Source organism: Denticeps clupeoides, chromosome 3 (assembly GCF_900700375.1).
Source record: "Denticeps clupeoides chromosome 3, fDenClu1.1, whole genome shotgun sequence".
Taxonomy (NCBI): Eukaryota; Metazoa; Chordata; class Actinopteri; order Clupeiformes; family Denticipitidae; genus Denticeps; species Denticeps clupeoides.
In genome coordinates this window covers 8,803,209-8,821,371 of record NC_041709.1, presented here as the reverse complement: position 1 = coordinate 8,821,371, position 18,163 = coordinate 8,803,209, and positions in this window count along the sequence as shown.

Here is an 18,163-nt window from a genome sequence, read left to right as displayed (position 1 = left end):
TAAAGGATGTAAATCTGTATGAGGTTCTTCTCCTTCAGGTAATTCTGATAATGAAGAAATGAAACCACTGACAATATTATTGAAAATGTTTTTTCTGGGACCCCATCCTCCTGGCGATTGCGTATCTTCACAATCTGAACTGGATAACCCGAAATTCTGCCACCCACAAATGTATTCCGGCAAGAGAAAATTACCTCGCTCTCGGTGAGGGAGATCCAATCTCTTGGCACATGACACGGGACGGGCAAGGCCTCTTACGGTCATTACGATGTGTCGGCTCACATTAGACGGACGGGGCCTAGATGGCAGTGCCGGGGTGGGGGATTGGGAGAGCAAGGGGACCTCTGGAGAGATGAGAGGAACTCTGGGTGGGTGGGACTCCGTCTTTTCCAGCCCCTCGAACCTCACAATACCCCCTAACCCCTCATCCTATCAGCCCACCTCCCTCCACTCTCCCCATCTCCATGGCTACAGACCACACATGGATCCTGAGCTGGGGCAGGGGGGATGGGGTTACAAATTTGGGTGGGTGTGTCCTACGGAGGCCCTTGAATGCTTCCTCCTCTCGTGCACATCCCACCCCCCACCCCCCTTCACAAAAGAGTCCATCATGCCATTTCAATTTGAGCTGTCACTTTGGGTCTAGGCGGCGTCTCGTCGGCCGGCTCCCCGTGTTCCATTTCAGCTGTGGATTGTTGAAATATCACTCATGATCAGACATGTGCAGGGGGATGGGGTGAGGCGGGGTGGGCTGGGGAGAGGGAGAGTGACATCCACCACTGACAGGCTGGTGTAAGTAATCTCCCTGCGACGGAGAGAGGGGTAATGCAGCCCCTCTCCAAATCCGTCATCGCGGGTTTCCTCTTTTACTGTTTTACCTGGAAATGTACCAGCACACAGACACACCAGCGTTGGTGCATCTGTAAAAACATGTTGGTCTGGTTTGGCCTTTCAGGTGGTTTAAAAGGTATGGTCACTGGGCAAGGGGGCATCTGAGAATAGATGTTGTCACACGGCATTTGGTGACCTTTGAAAAATCCGACCATAAGTGAATTTGGATTTGTTCGATCATTCAATTTCTTTACATTTCTACATTAGGGTTCCAAAACACTTGTGTGTTTCTGAGTTTCTATGCATATGATTTTGTCCAGGATTACTGATTATTGCTATATTTTACAAAGTGTTGTGCATATACAGTATTGTGTATATACAGCATAAACAGTAGTCACAGTATTAATAGTCCAGTGTCATGGTGTACATTACGTGTCCATTATGATGTTTCTGGTCCATTTGAATATCCCTGAAGCTTTAGTTGTTACAGTGGAGGTGGTGGCTGTGGTGACCCTCTGGTTCGTTTCAGTCCTCATTTAGCAGTTGTCTGCTGGTCTCTTCACTGGAGTCTGCCAGTAGTCTGTACACTTGATTCAGTGTCCCGGAGAGAACAAATAGAAGCAGCAGCTGAAATATGTATGTTATAGTGGTATATTTGTGCAACAGTACCCTGACTAGGACAGCCTAACTAAGGTAAATTTAGCACTGTCTGTGTTTGACTAGGTGATTTTGTAATTAAGTGGACTTAATAATTGACACTGTGTCTGGGATTTTAACAGAAGGCCAGAAAAACAGAATAGAGTTTAGAAAATCAGTTTAGATATAAACACTGAGACTGTTTCTGAGTCCCGAACACTGACCGGCATGCCGCTCCACAACTGCGGAGCTCTATATGAGAAGGATCTGCTCCCAGCTTTGACCTTCTGTACTTTGGGTACCAGTGGTGACCCTGCACCCATTAATCGCAGGGGGCGTGGTGGGTCGTAAATAACTAAGAGTTCACTCAGGTACTTGCAGAGCGAGATCAATTAGAGCTTTTTAGGTCAAAAGTAGGATTTTGTAGTCAATCCTAAATTTGATGGATAGCCAGTACAGTGTAAGACTGGGGTGATGTGGTCAGATTTCCTAGTTCTAGTTAGAACTCTGGCTGCAGCATTCTGTACTAGCTGGAGTTTACTCATGTACCTACTAGAGCATCCAGACAGTAATGCGTTGCAGTAATCTAACCTTGATGTAATAACGGCTTGGACCAACTTTTCTGCATCGTGCATTGAGATGATGTTTATTATTTATAAAGTATTATTTATTATGTCTGGCTGCTTGAGACCCAAGTACAAGAGCTTCTGTCTTATCAGGGTTTAACAGAAGAAAGTTGATGAGCAGGACAAGCAGCGAGATGCGTCCCTGATCAGAGGCCAACAGCGGGTCATTCTATACTTTAACCAGCGCTGTCTCAGTGCTGTGATGAGGTCTAAATCTCGATTGATATACTACATGAATGCTATTGCTGTCTAGGTACGGGCTCAGCTGCTGGGCTATGACTTTTCTTTTTCTTTCTACGACAAGATTGAGCGTGTGACCACCTTCATGAGCAGGTCCTATTATATTTTGTTAAACTCCAGCTGAGTCTAGTATAGACAGGAATGCTGTTCTTAGCGAGTCTTCTAATTTATCACAGTGGATGTTAAAGTCGCCGACAATTAAGGCTTTAGTCAAAGATACAACCAGATTGGAAACAAAGTCTGTGAATTCACTGAGAAATTCGGTGTAAGGTCCAGGGGGTCTATAAATAATGATCAATGGAATGAACTTATGACTTTTATTTTGCGAGACTACATGGGTTATGTTGGTATAGAGAATATCAAAAGAGTCAAATCCATGTCCGGGTTTATGTGTAATACCGAGGTTTTCATTATAAGTGGTAAGTTCAGAACGAAATGGTACGTTCAGTAGGAATGATAGTAACAGGTAATACATTTCTGAAACAGACACCCCGTCCAGCCCGGGTGAACAGACAAAGTGTCAGCATATTTATGAATTTTATTATTAATCTTAATGTTTCTTGTAAAATCTCTTGTTTTAATAGAGCAAGGTAAAGACACAGTAGCAATAGTTTACACGCTGGGTGGCGGCTCTACGCAAATGGCAGACGCTCGGTTTAGCCAGTCTGTCTGCCGCCTGGTCTCCGCTCTGGCGAGTCAGGTCCGTTTTTTGGTTCTACGACTATGAGCCAGATTTTTAGATAACTGAGTGGTGCCCGCCCAGTTGGGGTGGATGCCATCTCGCCCAAAAAGACCAGGCTTCCCCCGAACTGTTGCCCAGTTATTAATAAAGCCCACTTTATTTTTTGGACACCACTCTGACAACCAGCCATTTATATCGAGGAGCCTGCTACAGGGCTCGTCGCTATGCCGAAACTGCGGTAATGGGACAAAGCAGATTACTTTATCCAACATCGTTTTAGCCAGTTCAAGCATAAAATTATCTTTAGTTATTTCCGCCTGGCATAGCCGAACATTGTTCGCGCCAACGTGAATCGCAATACTGGGATATCTTTGTTTTTTACAAAGATACTTTTACATTTTAACATGATATTTATATTAAAATTATGCATTGCACATACAAGCCGTTTTTTTCTTGGATGCCTCAAAAATCTTAAGGCATCAGTGACATTTCCGTCCGCGATTGAAAGTGGCCCTTCAACCAGTTTGACCTCCAACAGCTGAGGACATGGGCCGTGGAGCCAACTGGGAATGGTTAACAAGACAACAAGCCCAACTGGCCTCTCCCAGGAAACACAGATTTCAGTTGATAATCGCCAATGAGTTGCACTGACCTCTTAGCTCGCAGGCCACGCAGGCACTCCCCCGGATTGGTGATTGATGACCCCATTATGAGGCACACCGGCCCCTAACGCTGAATCGTTTAACAGTGCCCATGAATCATGCAACGCCCGGACAAACAAGCGCGCATGTGGGAGAAGAGGAGGTTCATATTCACTGATGTTCTGCATCAGGCATGATGGGATATTTCCCAGCAGTTCTCACCATACTAACCATATGTCATTTTATTACATTCATGTGTTCATGATATTCAGTGAAACTCCTTTTATTGTCGTTAATGAACCTTGTGTAATGTACAGAGGACCACTGAACAGCTGTATTGGGTTTTGGAGGTGTGGGTAAATCATGCTTATTTGTTGCTCAAAATGTGTGAAAAAGCCAAGAAATTATTAGGCACCTACACACCAAATGGACAGCAAAAAATAGAAACTCATATCTACTCCTACATGAATTCTGTGGCCTCAAATATCACACTTTTCTTGTCAACACTTTACTAGCTCTGTAAATGTCTTGCTCTCTGCTTTAAAGACATATAAAATCATTTTTATCTATTTGTCGATCTGCCATAAATTAAATGAATTTAGATGCTAACCCTGCTTCTATTTTAAAGCAATCCCCATGAGTTGGATGCCATCACTTGAGGAAATACAATGAACAGCCAAACACTGAACAGTGCATTTATGTAAGAATTAAAATTTAATATATCCAGTATTAAAGCAAGTGAGGAAAATAGGGACTAAATAAATGGAAGCATGTGCAGCATCCAGTTAAGTTAAGAATAGAAAATACATAGAAATATTTGTGACCAAATCGTCCCTTGATTTGCATACACATCTGAAACAATGCTGAGGCAGAATGGATGCAGAGCATGATTCTGGAAACCTTTTTAGATATGTATTTTATTTCTACTGACCAAAAATATGTTTTTAATCGTCATTTGTGTGACCTGAACTGAAACGAGTTCTTTTTCAGTAAGAAGTTGATATGGCGGATGCCCATGTCAGTCTGAAAGCTCTTTCCTGTGACTCACCTGTACTTTGGAACTTGTCATTGACACTGTACACCACAGATAACATACTTGCATATTTGCTTTTTTCCCCCTATCTCTGATGTCAGGTCTGATTCTGCTAAAATATCCAGAACCTGTCAATGCAGCCAGCATGTCTCAGGATGGACTGGCCATGTGTAAAATTCATTTGCGACGAAAGTCAGGAAAGCCATGCTTGTCATTGTTTAGCACTGCTGGAACTTTTCCCCCACACAGACTGGGCATCTTATGGCATTAAAATATTAATCCGTCCGTATAAAACCATGGAGCTGGTTTTCCACACAGAGACACCATTAAGGACTCTTGAAAGTAGAGATAAAGAACAGGGAGCTCTCTCATGTGCAGTGTCTTAGTGGACCCGAGCGACTTAATGTCAAGTGGCAGGGAGACTCTTCTCATATAAAACCTTTCCGACTTAATTCAGCACACGAGCGCTAGCTGACACCTCGGTAATGCAGTGTGGATGACATGTACGCTGTTGGATGTGGATTAGAAGAAAAGCCGAATTTTATGTTAATTAAGGAGGAAAGATTTGCTGTTGGTGCCCCTTTCCAGAATTCTGATTCTTGTTAAAGAGTTTGTCTGTGTGTGTATTTTTGCTGTTACAGATTTCTTCATGGCAGCTAAATAGCTATATCTGAAACAAATCATTCCCATATACCCATATATCTTTTTGACCAGAGGTTTGAACAAGATAGATCAGATGACTCTTAGATGCAGGGCACCCTGAACAAACTATGCACAAAATGTCCTACTGAGGCAATCTCGCTAGTGAGATGCATTTCTTGTTAAAATGAAAGGGCATCCAGTGCACAGATAGAGAGAATTGCAGCACCAGTGTGGAGGCCGTCTCCAAACTGAGCACGCGCAGCGGGGACAGAGCAAATGAGGCGTGCATGTCACCACGGAGACCAGGGGGGAGCAGCATCAATACAACGGTGGAACTGGTGTTGAGTATGGCCTGGTGCCAGTCCGCAGCGTTCCCCTGCTGCGTGGCGGGGAATGGGGGACAGGAACGGGGGTCGGGTGGCTGGACATCTCAGCATGAAGTCGGCTGTGGCCTGTACTGTCAAACGGCAGGGGACAAACCACCGATCTCACCTATCGCTGCTACAGGATAGAAATAACGGCCATGTCCGGATCTCGGACCTCCAGAGCAGACCACAACAGCCGGGGAGAGTGATCCCTGACTTTTTCTCTTTAACCCAGACCCTGGGCTTGTGATGAGTCAAGGTTGTGTAAATGCTCCTGGTTACGCCTCACAGGAAGTAGAAGGCTATATTGCTATCATGATATGAAAGTAAACTGGAATGGAAGAGTTGTCCACATGGGTTCATAAGTCCTTCCTGTGGGTAGTAAAAGTTGGCTGAATTATGTAATAAGCAACAATAAAATATGCACACTGAGGAAATTATGTGAAGTTGTAATATTTAAATTATTGAAAAACTCAAAATAATTGTGAGTCATTTCTCCCATCTCAGTCACATTTGTCCACTGGCCAAACAAATGAAAAAGATGGGGGGGTAGGCAAAGCCATAAAGGTCAGTATTTTCTAGCCTGATTTAGCAATATCCAAATTCAGCTGGGTGTTACCTAGAGCTCGGTTTCCATGGAAACTGTTCCAATTTTTTAATTCTGTTTGAAGAACTCAGAAAGGCAAATGAAAATATTTAAATTAAACTGTGAAACATTTGACTTATTTAACCATCTTGTGAATGTAAGGATTTTAATAGGTTTATTGGTAGTTGCAATAATTACAATTGGTGGAATTGGACCAAGACTCCCCAAAACCCATTCCGAGGGCATCCACACCAACTGAATTTCAACATCTATCAGTTACCAAGAGTAAACTCTACATTGTGTGTTGGATGGTGGTTTACATAAAGGCTGCAATTACTCTTGCATGTTTTTTGTTCTGAGCATCATAGTTAGTTAATTTTCTGGTCCTTTCCTCTAGTATCTAGCCCAGTCTCAGTCTGTGGAACATGCTGATTAGCTAATACAATTAACAATAGATGAGATCAGGAACCCTTGATGAAAAACCTATCGGTAGGTGCAGACTTTCATCTCACGGGCTCCATGTGGTGGAATCCTTCATGAGCTACTGAATAATGAAGAGGAGCTGTCTATGGTGCTGATCCGCAGAGTCTAAGGGACCTTTACATTAGATCACATTAACTTTTATTTAATCAGACTTTAACTAACAATATGGGGACTGATGGCCTGCTGTTGTGGACTTTACCAGTTTTCAGCATTTCGTCTGCACAGTAGCCTGTTAATCCATCGCACTCACATTCTCCTCTCTTTCACCAGCCCCTCACACCTCATGATGAGACTCTGCGTTTCTTAATGGTTCTCCTTTATGAGCGGACAGACACCATAGATGATTAAGGAACCTTATTAGCAGCAACCTGTACAACAGCACGCTTGACGGAGAGGTCTTCGCAAGCCCTGATCCGTCTCAAATGACATGGCGGTGTCGCCTGCACGCCACCGGGAGAAATCCCTGATTAGCCTGACTTGGGACCAGCGCCTTGGAGAGGAAGGGGAGAAAAACCTGTTAATAATGGCAGTATTGGAGGAGGCTCATGATGCAGGGAGGGGAGATTAATTTAGCCCATGGTCCATCTCCCTCCTTCCCTCCCTCCCTTCCTCGATCTCAGGCGTGTGAATTGTGAAGTTTGGAGAGAGCTCAGATAATGAGCTCCCAGCCTGTCAGCTCGCTTGTCATTCGGCGTAATTAATGTTGAGGAAGACTCCTTCCCAATGGCTCTTATTTCACATGTGCACCAGAGATGTTTTGGCAAAAATATTATTTATATTTACTGTCAACCAGCTCTCTCTCTAGCTATCCCTCATGCTCTGTATCTGTTCTTTAATATGTATTTCATACAAATGTAGGTGCGTAATGAAAGTCTCATTTCTCTTAAGCATATTTGCATCAGAGACAAAAACTGCACTATTCAGCTCCTCTTTGTGATGGAAACACTGTCGGAGAGCAGAGATGGGAGGTTTCAGTGGGATCATAATTTAAGAATAAAAAACATTAATCATAAACATTAAGGTTTGTTAATAGCACATTGATAACATCAGCCATCAGAATGTATTATTCTGCAATAATGTATATGTGGTCCCATATTTCTGACTGCCACTGACACCCTCTGAGGACAGGGGTGTGCTATGAGTACAGAGAAATGTGGAGATGTTGCTGCACGATACATGGGCATGTAAGGAGCAGAAGTGAACCGAACCAATTTCCATTATTTCTTGTTATGTCTGACATAATTTCTGGGTGTAAAATGGTATTTCCATTCAAAAAGGAAGACAACTTGTGAAGCACACTTAGCAATTTTTGACATTTGTGGGCATCAAAGCTTTTCTTTATTAACTTCTGAATTGTGACTCAGCATTTCACCTGCCACATTTCCCCTGCTTTTTCTCATCACAAGGAAAACAGTAAAGTGAAGAAATCCAATCCTGACATCCACATACTGGTTCAAAATGGCACAGAGTGCTGCATCACTTTGGAAACAGTATTTTCAGCATGTGCCATCACACACATTATTTATAAAAATGGAGCCATAGTTTTCATCTTTTTTCATTGTGAAAAATGCAATGATAGTGCGCCCTGATCCTAAAATCTCCTGTTGCCCAATTCACCGAGTACATTATCAGGGAGCACGATTTATCTTTTTAACCCAGCTCATGCTTTACCACAAATATTACCAGGTCGGTCATTTGTTTAGCAAAAACAAATGAAGTTTGTTCCTGTGTACCTTTTATTTATGACTGGAGGTGTTGAGATGAAATGTGGTCTCCCCGGACCACATTTGCCAAAACCATAACTCACAAAATATTCACAGGAGATGAATATTAAAATTATTTGCTTTCTTTGGGTTTGCTGAGTGGTGGGAAATTTATTAGGCGCTGCGCCCAAATGCATTATTCATCGGAGTGTGTAAATAATTCACGCCTTGTTCCTTAGGAAAATTAACCCTTTGCCTTTTCAGGACTGCTGCAGTCATTCTTTCGAAAAGCAATTATGTCACTTAATTAATGTTGTTATTAATACTGTAATTAGCTTGAATACCTAGGAGCTAGGGGCCACTTTTCTGGTGTCTTAATTAAATGGATTGATTAAGCCCATTTTGTTGTCTTGTTTTTTTTTTGCTTGTTTGTTTGTTTGTTTGTTTATTTGTTTTTGGCAACGTGAGCACTTTGGCGAATCAGTGAAACCTTGGCAACTTAGATAATGAATAGAATTACTATTTACTGATCGCTTGAGTATAGAGCCCTGTCTGTTATTTCTGCCATGTTTTGCAGCAACCTCAATTGGCTAGGTATGTTCATAGTCTGGCTAGATGGTGGATAATTAAATTCAGCAATCAATCCAAAATGACATTTTAGTTTCATATTTTTGCGTCACGTCATCTCAGTTTCTCAGTACATGAGCTGCACTGTCTCCAGTACTGCAATGCGACAAGTTGCAATGTTTCTCCAAAATCTCAATCACACAGACTCCCTCCATTCCCCATGGACGAGGGTTACATTCAGAGTCAATGTTTGGATGGACAGACACAACTGAACATGTCTTGCACTTCTCACGCAACTACATCACATGTTCTTTCAGCCATTAGTCAGCAAGAGGCAGTGGATGCTACACTGTGTACAGGTGATGCTTACTGTTTTATGGCAAGAGTTGAAAAATGGCATAAATGTTGCATGCAAATGTAAGATTACGCCAATGAAAGGACCATACCGTTTAATCTGAATATGCAGAATGACCAATGCAGATAGCACATAGGCAGCAAATCAAATGAACATCTTCTAATGTTGCAGAAAAGTTCAAGGCAATAGGAGTGAGCAGGGAGGTTTCTCCCTTTTTTTTTTCTTCATTAGGTTTTTGGTGGAGTTTTTCCTTGCGTGCAGAAAGGGTCGAAATTTGGGGGCTTTCAACTGCAGGGCCTGTCAAAGCCCATTTGGCACGTGACGCTCCGCACCGGTGCCACGTGAGAGGACCGGGAAGACGGTGACAGGTGATTCCTATTCTATTTAATCAGCCCTGACCCGACAATCCTTGCTCAGTCATTGAGTTCAACTCTTCAGAGGTTTGTCTCTCTGATTCAAGTAAGCACGATCCTACTCTCCCCTTGTCAAACATGTCCTTTGTTTGTTTCTTCCCTGATTCGCTGTGTGAACACCACTGCCATTGGGTACTGCAGTTTGGACCTATTAGTGTTCATAGATCAACGCTGCGATACACACCTGCTCCTTTGCACCATTCTGCACTTGGGTTCACTCGTATTGCGTACATTGTTGCATCGGCAATGCCGTGCTTCATCGCTGACACCATTGATACATGCTGTATGTCACTTTGGTCAAAATAAGAAATAAATGTTGTTTTTTGTCACATGAGCATTGCTTTACAGCTACTGCTCTAAACCTGTGACAAATTGGCGAAGCTTTATACATGGGCCATGGACGCAATGCTGTGGGCTACACTTTATTCAGTAGAAGCATCTTATTACTGTAATGCAGTACTTACACTAATCAGATGAACATAACATGAGACTGGGTTCACTCTTCACTGCACATGAAGTTTTCCTTCACAGTTTTAAAGTAAAAACACAGTTTATATGGGCTCTTAGCGAGGACGACTTGCCCTGTGTGCCCTGATTTATTTTACATTTTACAGAATTAAAGAAATTGTGTAAACTTGTGCTGGGTCTCTACAGATGCCAGAAAAGAATGTACTATGTGGGATCACCCAGCTTCAACATTCATTTCACCACATCTGTTCAAAGAACATACAATAGAAAATGAAATATTGTATTCATAGTAGTGTAACAATAATTTGAAAAAAAAAATCAACACTCCTCTCATTAATACACTCCATTTGTTCTCTCTTTCTGCTTCTTGCTTTACCATTCTCCCATTTATCAAAGTGATAATAATCATTAATTCCAGACAGCCTATCTCCCCGGCTGAGTAATACAAGGACATCTATCTAATCGCTGGAATCTCATTATTTTATAGAGGTGGTGGGCTAAGGCTTGGGGGTGTGCCGGCGCGAGATGGCAAGGATAGAGTTCAATGGGAAGAGACAAAAGATGAGCGAATAAATACGGCGGGAGCCGTATTTCGTTAATCATGGGACATGGCCGAACAGAGGAGCGGCGCAAAGCGCCTCGTTTATCTGCCCTCCATTTGCATAGATAATGATTCCGACGGATGTCACCTATTGTGCAGCAGCTGCTCATGGTGAAGCAGAATACAGACAATGAAAGGAACACAGCCGCCCCCCCCCGAACCTGGCTGGCGGTGTGCGGGTTCACAGATAATCCTCGACTTTACCGACGGAGGCCTTCATTTGCAGAGTGCAGCAGAATTCTGACGTCATTTGCACAGATGGACGGCTGATATTGCACAGTAGATCCTTACGACTGAGCTTAAAAGTGTGTGCTCAGATGTATTTCTTTTGCCAGGAGTATGCCAGTAAACTCCAACTTAAAATTCCACATTTGTTGACGCTTCCCCGGAAGCTGCCACGGGGTGCTGGGAATTAGCATACCTGTGTACGCTGGAATAAAAAAAAAACCCCACAAACAAAAACAACAACACCAGAAAAACAAACCAAAAAAAAAAAAAAAAAGGTCCATTATGCAAAAATATACTGTCGCTCCCCCCTTTTCCTGGGGAGCCGAGGCGTGCGTGCGTGCGTGCGCTTGTTGAGCCTGCTCGCACGGTACAGTAGCAGCCCTGCCAGATGGTGCGCCGCGAAATGTCGGGAAATGATTACGGCAGTGGGCTGTTCGGAGAAGGAGCAGCTGGGAGGGAGATGGGACATTATAAACACTCACAGGTGCTCTCCCTCCGTAATGACGTGGGGGGGGGGGTGGGAAATAAAAATAAAATTCAATTACAAAACAGCGTGGGCGAGTGGCGCGGCCTCCTGCGCGGAGGTACACGGCAAGTGACGGGCGGCGAGCTAATGTCTCATGACGAGCGCCGCTCTCCGCCCAGGCCCTGGGATACGCGCGGCCTGGACGCGGTGCGCGGCGCTGCATTATTAATATGATTTATTTAAGCAGTGAGGCAGAGTCTCCGGCAGATCGCCGTGTGTGGTGGTGAACCATTCTGGCCCTCGCTCTGTGTGTGAGTGTGTGTGTGTGTGTGTTGACCAATGCCAGTTACAGCACCCACTGCCTGAATCTTGTTCGGATTGATGGGTGTGGGTGGAGGTCAGAGAAAGACCTTTGGCTGCTGCCGTTAAGGGTCGCCAAAGCAGAGCAAACAATATGGCTGTTCACACAAGTTTTACCCATGATGCACTTAATGAGGCAACCCTCCAAATTTAGCCTTGTAGGACAGGCACCAAGACACACATTGTCACTTGCATCCCCAGTGGGTGGGTTCAGAGAAAGAAAATGGTACAAAACCAAAACCAGACAGGTCTCAGAAGGCCACAGTTTCCCACGTTACCAGCCATATCTTTAGTAGATGGTAAATACAGGCGGGTGCAGGGATGAAGAATATGGAAATAAAATTCACTGACACCGAACTGGTTCTTCTTTTTATACGGCCTTATAAAATGCCCTTTTCACTCGTGAAGTTTAGAGCTATTTATAGATATTTATATGTGAATTTTTAAGGCGGTGTAAGACGGTGAACCCACAGGATAATGGGCAGATGCATTCTTTGCACCGCTTCCCCGCCAATTTCCAGCAGGCGGTGGGCTCGCCATCGATTTCGTTCCTCCTCGTTTTGTCACCGGCCCCTTAATTGTTGACTCTCAGCGGGCCTGAGCGATGCGCATTGACCTGTGTCTGGGAGAGTAGGAACGGGGCAGCGATATATCTATAGAGATAGGAGTAGCACCCTCCCATCCTCCCCCGTCCTCCCCACCTCTGGCAGGCCAGCGCACTTTATCATTCTACATCTAAAATTGATCTGGGACAGTCAGGCCGTGAGCTTGGCAATTTGAACTTCTCACCTCTTTAGAAAAGACGGTTTCCTTTTTTTCCCCTCCAATTCATTATTTCCTGCTGTGACGCTGTGCGTTGCCTCTACAGGCGAGCAAAACACTCGCCTGATTTACGGACAACAAGGACCCAAAAACACTCAGATAAGAGGTCATATGGAGATGTTTCTTTTCATGTGATAAAATATATATAAACTAATTGGTACCCTATTTCATCCTTCATTTAGTGGTGTTTCCTGGTACAACAGCCTTAACTACCATTTAGATTTTCAATGTATGAAAATCAGCACAACAACTCAACACAAGACAACACAAAGCAACTCAAGATCAAAAAAGGATCACAAAACAGAGAAGAATGAAAGTGAAAAACATAGCAGCATAAATCCACAGTGTTATCTACAGGAGTAACTGTATAGTGAAATATATAATTTAATGGGGGGAACGCTAGCATGATCTTTGTCCTCTAGCTGTAATGAGAGTTGTTTTCGCATTCTTTTGCAAAATTCCATAATTTAGGGCACCTCGAATGAAAATTCTCAAGGTATCTGGTTACAAATGACAGTCGAGCACAGATACATGCTGGTCCATTTTCCCCCCTCCGCCATGACCTTGGCGGTTGGTTCTTTTTCTCTCCTTGCTGCTGAGAACATCCCCCCAAAAAGGATGAATCTGGGCTGATTATCACCTGGAGACCAATACTTAGATCATCTCCCACACCCCACCACCTTCTTACTCATTCTCCTTTCCATTCCAACCCCCAGCATCTGGTTTGGTGGGTTGCGTGGAGACTGAGTGGTTATCCCCGGTTCACTCTGTTCCCTGGTCTCACAAAGGTCCAGGCAGTGGACGGCCTCCAGACTTAGACAGGAGCACAGCAATCTTTGCTCCGCATCGGATTCTTCCCTGGCAAACATGCTCACGAAAACATCCTAAATATTATATGAGGTTTCCTCTGACTAACTATGTTTGTTTTTATTGCCTCTTTCATCTTCTCCCCCCCTCAAAGCGATGCACGTTCTGCAGACGTGATTTGCTTCTGCAAGATTCTTCATCTAAGGCTCCCCTGAGGTGCATTTAAAACACACACACACGCATACACACACAATATCCAAATTGCATAGAAAACCATTCAACCAACTCCAAAGTTTAAGAATATATAATTTTTTTGGGTAAAAGAATAAAGACTCATGACTTTTAAAATGTTAAGAAGAAAGAAATGGAAAGAAATAGCAGAAAACTATAATCAAGGGGTACATACATGTATTTACCAGTTTAGGCCAATCTATTAACCCTACAGTGATTAATCCTGCACACTGGGGCAATGGTGGCATAGCGGGTAAGAAAACCTGCCGGGTGGTTGTAGCCTAGTGGGTAACACACTCGCCTATGAACCAGAAGACCCAGGTTCGAATCCCACTTACTACCATTGTGTCCCTGAGCAAGACACCTAACCCTAAGTTGCTCCAGGGAGACTGTCCCTGTAACTACTGATTATAAGTCGCTCTGGATAAGGGCGTCTGATAAATGCTGTAAATGTAAATGTAAATGGTTCGAATCCCGATCAAGATACCGTTCCCACACACTGATCCTGTCATGGCTGCCCACTGCTCACCAATGCAGAGGACACATTTCGTGGTGTGCACCATGTGCTGTATTGCAGTGTTTCCCAATCACTTCACTTTCACAAGATAAAATTTTTCAGACAAATATTGTATTTTAAATCCTGCAGCCGGCCGTGTTAAAGGTGAAAGGACGACCGGTTTGTTCAGGGGTCACTAAGTCAGTGAATGAGACTGTGACTTGTTGTCCTGTTCTGTACCAGGATATTGCAGCATTCATGTTGAATCATTCATAACCTTGTTTTCTCTGGAGTTTCAAGGTGACTGAGGGACCTCCGCACGGTACGGACAGTGGCAAGATCATCATGATATAACGTTGATCAATAACTGAAATGGCCCAGAAAACAGCCGGGCTTTTTTTCATTAGTCGAGAGAGATTTTTCATCCGGTAGGTAGACCCAGTGTTGTGATAAATGACAAAAGTCCAGTTTTTTCCCCGTCTGATCTGGCCTTGTGAAGTTATTTCCTCTTCGTGGAAGGGACTCTGGCTCGGTTCATATGTCCACCACACCCCCACCCCCTTCGCGTTTGACCCTTGATGGTTGTCTGGGGGGGCTGTTGCACCCAGGAGACTCCATTATAGGCAGCAGTTACCAGCTCCAGCGCAGTCCAATCTCCAGTGACAAACTGTTCAGCGTCCCTCCTAGCTCTTTTCCCCATGATGAATTGTTGAATGTCCCTTTCCTGCTCCCCACCTGCAGAACGCTCACACTAAAAATGAAACACATTGAGGGGGTGACAACCATTTATTGATGGACCTCACATTTTGTTCTTAGTCTGCACAAATGCACACAGGTACACTTTTAAGCACTTCACCCATGCTTTCCTAGGGTTAATTCGGAAGAATAATAGATTTTAACCACTCCTAGGGGATGCATTCATTTTACATTTTAAACCATAAGCACTTCCTTGAGTGTCAAACAGATGAAAAAGATCAGGTCAAGAGCACAGAACATCAGGCTGAGCTGCAGTGTCTAGAAGTGCTCATTACGGCCTCATTAAGGCGAGGATGATTAACACCTTTAGACTGTAAACATGACAATAGCCTACTAAAATATTAAATGCATGCCATTGTCATGTGTTTTTGATGCAAAGCACATCATGAACCTCACTCACTCACATCCTTGCTATAAAATATAGTCAGCTGAAGAGTATATAATGAGAAAATTGTAATGAGGTGGCTGCAGCACACTGAAAGAGGAAGTGAATGACATTGATTCTCTGGCCTGACAAGAGGTGGATGCATATGGCTGCAGGTGAACATTAGGTTTTTGCTTGAGGCAAGAAAAAAAGACAACAGAGAACAGAGACAACAGTCAACAGGCAGTGGTGGCCTAGCGGTTAAGGAAGCGGCCTCAGTTTGCCGGTTGGAATCCTGATCCACCAAGGTGCCACTGGGAAAGCACCGTCCCTACACACTGTTACCCAGGTGGCTGTCATGGCTGCACACTGCTCACTAAGGGTGATGGTTAAAAGCAGAAGACACATTTCGTTGTGTCACCGTGTGCTGTGCAAACACTTCACTTTCACTTCACTGAGTCAGAGCATCTCCAAAAACAGCGGGTTTGGAGGGGAGTTCCCAGCATGCAGGGGTTAACTCCGATAAAAAAGGAAAGGCCTGAATGATACACACACAGTGGAACAGTCTACTACATATTCTGCCCTTGTGCGCATGCTTACGAAATGGCCAGGATACACAGACTCATCCATGAAAAATGCTATGAACAAAGGATGGGTTCTTGGTAACATTAGAAAGAGTCTATATATGTTGGCCAGGGCTAAGTAATACGTTTGTAATGATGTTGTAGTGTGATTGGAGGTGGCACTATTATGATCATTTGATTATAATGATTTGGCTAATTAGTACATATAAACTAATGTATCAGATTAAAATATATGAAAACATTACATGATGTAATACAGAAGGAATAACACCCCGAATGATTTTTCGCAAGAGATTGTTAAGAGAAGAAAAAGTATCACTTTGCATCCCTTTGGAAAGGTGTTTAACTAAAATGCTTGCAGATACTGTTTACTAAATGATTTTCAATAAATGAAGAAATAAAAAAACGTATTGCTAAAGGTTGTTTACCAGCCTATCTGTCTGTTGTCTTCTGGTTTGATTGAAACAAGATGCAATAAAACATTGCATATTCATGAGGAGTGTGTGTGTGTGTGTGTGTGTGTGTGTATATATATATATATATATATATGTGTGTGTGTGTGTGTGTGTGTATATATATACACACACACACACACACATATATACATATACACACACACACATATACATATATATATATTCTCACAGTTGTGTCAGGAAATTAAATAAAGTCGTTTAAATAAAACACAATGAACAGGATTTGTCTGCTTTGCCAAGTAGTATATTTGCTGTAAATGCACACATTTTTCAGTTCTGATCACTGATCCCCTGTCTCCTGGCTAGTCCTGATTAGCATAATCAGGGAGCATTAATTATTCAGTAGCTGCCGTGAGTCCCTCCGGGGGTCAGGTCTTTGCTCCAGCTAATAACCTGAGCGTTAATATTAAATAGGTGCGCAGGCAGTGCAATTTGCATGCCTCTCATCTCCCCTCCAGCCTCAGGTTGTGGCTGAGCAGGACACATAAACACAAGTGCTCCTTCATCTCTGGGTCGAGGAGAAGAGGAGGAAGGCTGTTTTTGGATGCCGTTACAGATAAAAAGAAAAAAGAAACCTCTGAATGTGAGGTTAGCATTTTGTAGCTGTACCTTCTAAATAATTCATGACATGAACTATTTTGTAGTTGTCCTCCTTTCAAAGAATTAGCCACTGTGAGAGGATGCTGGATGCAGAATGTCCACTGTCAGTGTCTTGATACTGAGGCCAGCATGTTGTAATGTAATTCTCTGTAATTATCCATAATTTGTTTAGCATGTGATGAGGCTGGAGTTTATAGGCTATAGTGCTGATTGCTACATTTGATCATTTTAAGTGGGAGGTATTTGGCTCTCACCCCCTGCAAAGAAAGTATAATGTACCTGCAGTGCTTGTGGCGTTAAATTGGGAGTCTTTTTTTCTTTACATTTGGTTTATATCAAAACTGCTAACTATGTTGCATTAGTCTTTTCTTTACTGCTGTAACCTTTCCCGAAAAAGGCTGTGGACGGTTGCACCACTGTCTAATGAGACCAACATGCCAGCAAGCAAAACACTGTGATCCATACCGGAATTTCAAAGACAGAAAGATGAATTTCTGCTTCTGACTGAAGGGGGGGTGCCGGAGTGCTCCTCCCCAGAGCAGTCTATTGTCCCTGCTCTTCCTTTCTACTGTGTGTGGTGTCCCCATACTGTGATAAGGGTCCTTTATTGTGGAAATATGCACAGGTGTGCTTCTCAGAACAGTGGGAATCTGTGTGTGTGTCTGTGTGTGTGTCTATGAGACACGTGCATAGAAAGGTCCAGCGTGAGTATGTGTGAGTATGGCGTAATCCACACCCCTGCAGGCAGCTTCAAGCATCCTGCCTGCCAAACAAAAAACAATGTCTCACATGCTCATGCTAATGGCGAGAGAAGCCTTTTGTTTTTGCCTGTGTTGTCTAGAAACAATATACCCGCTGGCCATTAACAAGATGCCTCTACAACAGCCTATGGCCGCAGGCACTTTGTGTATGTGTATGTGTGTGTGTGTGTGTGTGTGTCTGTATGAGCTCTTGTGTGGGTGGAGGGCAGTGAAGCATACACAACTGCATCGCCGTGTTAGCGGGAGAGCCTTGTCTTCATGCCTTCTGGCCAACTCAGAGCCCCTGACCTCTGAGAGGTCATTAAAGGACCAGTGACCTGGCTGGTTCATTGCCTCAGGC